General features: G+C 34.8%; 1 long non-coding RNA gene across 1 annotated transcript in view; it reads right to left on the bottom strand.

Moving 5' to 3' along the window:
• Window positions 1–3,183: 3,183 nt before the first annotated feature.
• The window catches only part of LOC125617928, a 5,634-nt gene continuing 3,101 nt past the window's right edge, over window positions 3,184–5,716 (bottom strand). The window contains exon 3 of the long non-coding RNA XR_007349069.1: window positions 3,184–5,095. This is a non-coding gene — a long non-coding RNA (uncharacterized LOC125617928). The remainder of the gene's footprint in view (window positions 5,096–5,716) is intronic.

Raw genomic sequence — 5,716 nt, 5'->3', positions numbered from 1 at the left:
ACCAGCAGTGTATAAGTATGCCTTTTCCCCCACATCCTCACCAACACTTATTGTTGTTTGTCTTGGTAACAGCAGCCATTCTGAGTGGAATGAGATGAAATCTTAGAGTAGTTTTGATTTGCACTTCTCTAATTGCTATAAATGTTGAACATATTTTTTATATATTTGTTGATTCACTGTATATACTCTTCTGAGAAGAGTCTGAATGAATTCAGCAAAGTAGCAGGATATAAAATCAACACTCATAAATCAAAGGCATTTCTGTACATCAGTGACAAATCCTCTGAAAGAGAAACCTGGAAAACTACCCCACTTATAATAGCCTAAAAAAAAAAAAAACTTGGGAATCAAAGAGGTGAAAGACCTCTACAATAAAAACTATAGAAACCAAAGAAAGCAATTAAAGAAGATCTTAGAAGATGGAAAGATCTCCCTTGTTCTTGGATAGGCAGAATACTATTGTTAAAATAACCATACTATCAAAAACACTATACAGATTTAATGCAATTCCAAGCAAAATCCAAATAACATTCCTCATAGAAACAGAAAAAGCAATCATGAAATTCAGCTTGAAAAATAAGAGACTCAGAATAGCCAAAGCAATCCTTACCAAGAAGAGTGAAGCAGGTGGCATCACTATACCAGATCTTAATCTATACTACAGAGGAATAGTAACAAAAATGGCATGGTTTTGGCACCAAAATAGACTTATAGACAAATGGTACAGAATAGAGGACACAAAGACAAACCCACATAAATACAGTTTTCTCATACTATAAAAAGGTGCCAAAAACATATATTGGAGAAAAGATAGCCTCTTCAACAAAGGGTGCTGAGAGAACTGGAAATCCAAATTCAATAAAATGAAGAGGCCCTACCTCTTACCATGCACAAAACTCAACTCAAAGTGGATCAAGTACCTAGGAATTAGACCAGAGACCCTGTAAATAATAGAATAATAATAGAAGAAAAAGTAGGCCCAAATCTTCATCATGTCAGATTAGGCTCTGACTTCTTTAATAAGACTCCTGTAGTGCAAAAAATAAAATCAAGAATTAATAAGTGGGATGGATTCAAACTGAAAAGTTTCTTCTCAGCAAAAGAAACAATAAGTGAGGTGAAGAGAGAACCTACAGGATGGGAGCAAATGTTTACCAAAAGGCACATCAGATAAAGCACTAATCTCTAGGACATAGAAAGAACTTAAAAATTTTGATAATAACAACAACGAAATCACCCAATAAATAAATAGAGCAGACATTTAAGCCAGATAGACCAGGGTTAGAATTTCTGTTCTGTTACTTAAACTACTATGATCTCTATTTAACTTAAAATCTACTATGATCTCTATTTAACTTAAAATCACATAACCTCTTCAAGTCTCAGTTATAAAGTAAGAGAATAACAATACCTGGTGCTTATATCACTATTGTTGCTACAAATATTATTATCACTATTATTCCTTTTATGTTAATAGTGGTAATTGTTTAATTATTATCATTATTATCATTAATATTATCATTATTAAGTGATAGGCACTTTATGTGGATAATATTATATAGTTACACAAGAACCAAATGAGGTTAGTGCATTCAAATATGTTTAGAATGTAGTTAGCACAATGAGTGCTGCATGTTAAATAATTTATGTTAGCTGGAATTGGTGCTGTCAACATGAACATCATCACCATGACATTATCTTCATCACCATCATCACCAACTATGGATGCCTCCTTGACATCTTCTACTCACCCAACCTACCTCATTATGAAAGAGCAGTTTTGGTTGGGATTGGCCTCAGCTCTGACACCAAAGGAGAAAAATTGCAGCCTGTGGCTAAAATGATATGTTCAGGATTGCCACACAATCCGGGCCAGAGCCATTAAAACATGGATGCCTTCAGTCACAATGACTGAAGTTTGACCTAAGGTGAGCCAATTAGAGAAAAGCCCAGAACTCTGGTTCAGTGGTTGAAGGGAAGATGATCTTTCATATAAGAAATAAATGAAAAGGAGAGACCAACACACAGAAATAATAGGATATTTGCTAACATTTCTACTACACTGAGCATCATTTAAAGAATGCATTACCCCTGGACATTTTGGGAATGTAAGTCAACAAATTCTCTTTTTATTTGAGGTTTTTTATTTTAACTGCTATCAAATAAAAGTTTGGAATAGTGGTCATTTTTTTTTGCAATTCTTTATAGTAATTGACTATTTCTAATACATTGGAAAGCTGTATAGACTGATTCTTTAATCTCTTTGATTTTGGACATCTTAATAAAATTTTTACTATTTATGTTACTTTTTTCTGATGAATCTTTTTGGGATTTTCTGGGTATATAATAAAGTAATTTGGAAATAATACAATACTTGCCTTCTCGTTTTTGAAATTATTCCCTTTCTTAACTAATTGCATTGATTAGTAATTCCAGGAAAATGAGAAATACTCATGGTTGGTACATTATGGTGATAATACAGCAAACATCTTTTAAAAAAAATTTTTGTTGTTAGTTGTCCCTTTGTGAGATATATCAAGTTAAAGAAATATTCTTATTGCTTTATTTAAAAAATTGATACCAAATAGCATGTCTAGTGAACAGATAATTCCTTCAAAGATGACTAATCAGAAAATGATAACAGAAATGATATAAAATTTCAAAGTATAATTTCAAAGCAAAACAATAATAGAATGAGATACCAAGGGAACTGAAAAAGAAAAACAAAGAGAAAAATATGTGCATTTCAGAACTTAAAATGAGTTAGAAGAAGTAAATGATCTATCTGGCAAATATTTAAATCAGAAAAAGTGAAGGGTAAGCTTAAGAGAACCAGAAAGAAAAGCAAAAACAGAATAAATAAATATAAGAAATATTGAAGGAAATTATAACAAACAATATGGAGACCCAACACACACACACACACACACACACACACACACACACAGTGTGTCTGAAAAAGAAAAAAAGGATGAATGAAAAGACCAAAAAATAATTTCAAAACTATAATAGAAAGAAACTTGTTTTAATGTTGGGATACCTTCAGATAAACGTTCTTATAAGACATGTAAGAAATAATAACACTATCATATTAGGAAAAAAGAACCTGAGAAATGAGATATTAAAATTTTATTGAAAAGAAAACAAAATTCTATTGTTTTCATTTTGCTTTGTTCCATCAATTCCAAATGAATTGGTAATTTTGGTAATAATTTGAGTTAGGATGAGGCTCCAAAGCTTTTGAGCCTTTCATTTTGTGCATGAGCTTTTCAATCACCTTTGGCATGCAGCTGCAAATTATACTTTTTTGCAGACTCCACCCTTCAGCTAAAATCCATGTCAGCAATCAAATAAGGCATAGGCCTTATGCTGTGGAGGTTTTTTGTTTTGTTTTGTTTTGTTTTTTTCTGTGTCTTAATTGCCAGTTGAGATGAGGGCCAGCAGAAACTGCAGGTTGGTTTTTCTCTATCTCTTATGCACCTTCTACAGAGCAGTAGGCCTTGCATCTATCCCACCCCTGAACTGAAGGGACCTCTGCACAGGGATCTGTAAGCAGGCAGATGTGAAAGACATAAAGGTTTGCCTCAAGTCATGTTGTGCCCCAATGCACTGTGCAATGAAGCAAGAAAGCTCTGTAACGCCCCTGGAGTTCCCTTCTAGTTGGTCCACTTGGTATAGTAATAAGCCAATATTCTCTAAAGTTGTAGTAAGAGGATGAAGCTATTAAGAATATCTGCATAAATAAATTGCTTTTCTATCCTTTCTGTCTGTCCCACCTTCCCAACTTGTCCTTCAGGAAATGGGAGGATTTTTACAAATATGTGTTTATATTGCCACATTTTCCTTTTGCTTTACTCCTTGATTCTATCAAAATTGCATCTTTTAACTCTTTCCCTTTGTTCTAACAACTTATAAAGACTGTACAGAACCTTCTTGTGTATTCACTCCGACATACCTCTTGCTATGTAAGAAAGTGAATGGTTCATATTACTTTGCTCCGTGCTCTCATTTGAATAGAAGATAATATACAACATTTTAAAGGAAATATGAATGGCTCTTGCACAGTGCATCCATCATGGTCAAGTTAAGAAAGCTGAATCTGTGTGGGGTAGTTTATTAGATGCATTTTAATGTAGGGAAACTCATAAAAACTTTGTTAGAATTCATCAAAGAGTCAATAGAAGAGACCAGCAACTTCAAGGGGGTTGTTCTCACAGCTAAACACAGAAAGGCACAGAGGAGTAAGTGAATTTAGGAGTCATGAGGCACTCACCTAGAAACGGTTAAAAACACAATAGTCAGAGCTCAGGATAAACAGGACCTTGGAGGAGATAGAACCACCACTAGATACATTGCTTGAAGTAGAAAGAGAGAAAGAGACACTTGTTGTTTGAATCTTTTCAGGCTGCTGTTACAAAATACTGTGAAGGGGAGACCTTATAAACAGAAAAAGCTGGGAACTCTAAGATGAAGGCATTGGAGATTCCGTGTCTGCTGAGGACTCTCTGTATGTCACACAGCATGTCTCCTTCTTGCCCTGTCCTCACTTGGCGAAAGGAGCAAATGAATTTCCTTGGTATTCTTTTATAAGGATACTTGTCCCATTCCTGAGGGTTCCACTCTCATGACCTGATCACCTCCAACACCATCAAGCTCGGGGTTAGGCTTTCAATATATAAATTTAGGAGAGACATAAACATTGAGGCCAGAGCATCTGGCATTTTCCTCCCTCCAGTTTAGATCTCCGGCCCATGCCTCTCACAAGCTGAACCCAACTGAAAATTTGATTTTATAGGTATCAATCCTCTCATTTCATAACAGAGCAAGGGAAAGCAGAGAATGGATCTCAGGGAGAAGAGGTATATGTGACATGCCTAAATGAATCTGTGCAAATACTAGAGTCTCACAGAAACTTCAAGAAAAACTTAAAATGAACAACTGACTGTTATTACAGTAATGGAGTATTCTGAGTCTGACTGTATATAGGCTTACCAGTGGTTTTACATCTTCAGATGTTTCTTCCAGGCCTCTGAAGTGTGGATATTCTCCAATGAATCAAGTTGGGGTAGTATTTTTCCACAGTAAGGAGAGCAGGCTGGATTTTAAGGACAAATTTTCTTAATTACGACTGGATTTTCTCCCAGAATTTTAGGCAATAGAAACTTTGGGCTGTGGCATAGCTTGAGGTTTGAAATGATTTTGAGCTTACATAAATTGCAGCATCAATAAATCAGTATCCTGGAACTGATTTTTATTAGACAGATATAATGAACAGAGCACCTCAAGGTATACACAGTGCTGTTTTTCAAAAGCTTTCATATTAGACTTCTGTTAACTGGAAATTAGCCAAAACATTCTTATACATATTATTATAAGAAAAACGAATTACTGCCATCTCATGCATTTTTACATTTCCAGCAAACTTGAATACTAAACAAAGTGTCTACAGAACATTAATTGAAAAAAAAAAGAAAATTCCAAATGTATGTTGGTAATCACTTTATGAACCATCCATTTACTTCTATAGTGTTAGTGTGCAGAACTTCCCCAGGTGTCTCACACTTCTTAGAGGTTGGGATGTGTGTTAACTCTTCTCTTCCCACACGAGGGCATCAGCGCTCTAAGTAGCTGTAGATTTCACCTTCCTGATTTTGACTTTAAGAGCTCTGTTTTGAGAAAACAAACACTCTACAAGCCTCATACATCTTGGACTATA

This window comes from Marmota marmota, unplaced genomic scaffold (assembly GCF_001458135.2).
Source record: "Marmota marmota marmota unplaced genomic scaffold, marMar, whole genome shotgun sequence".
Classification (NCBI taxonomy): domain Eukaryota; kingdom Metazoa; phylum Chordata; class Mammalia; order Rodentia; family Sciuridae; genus Marmota; species Marmota marmota.
This window is presented reverse-complemented; position numbering and strand designations above follow the sequence as displayed.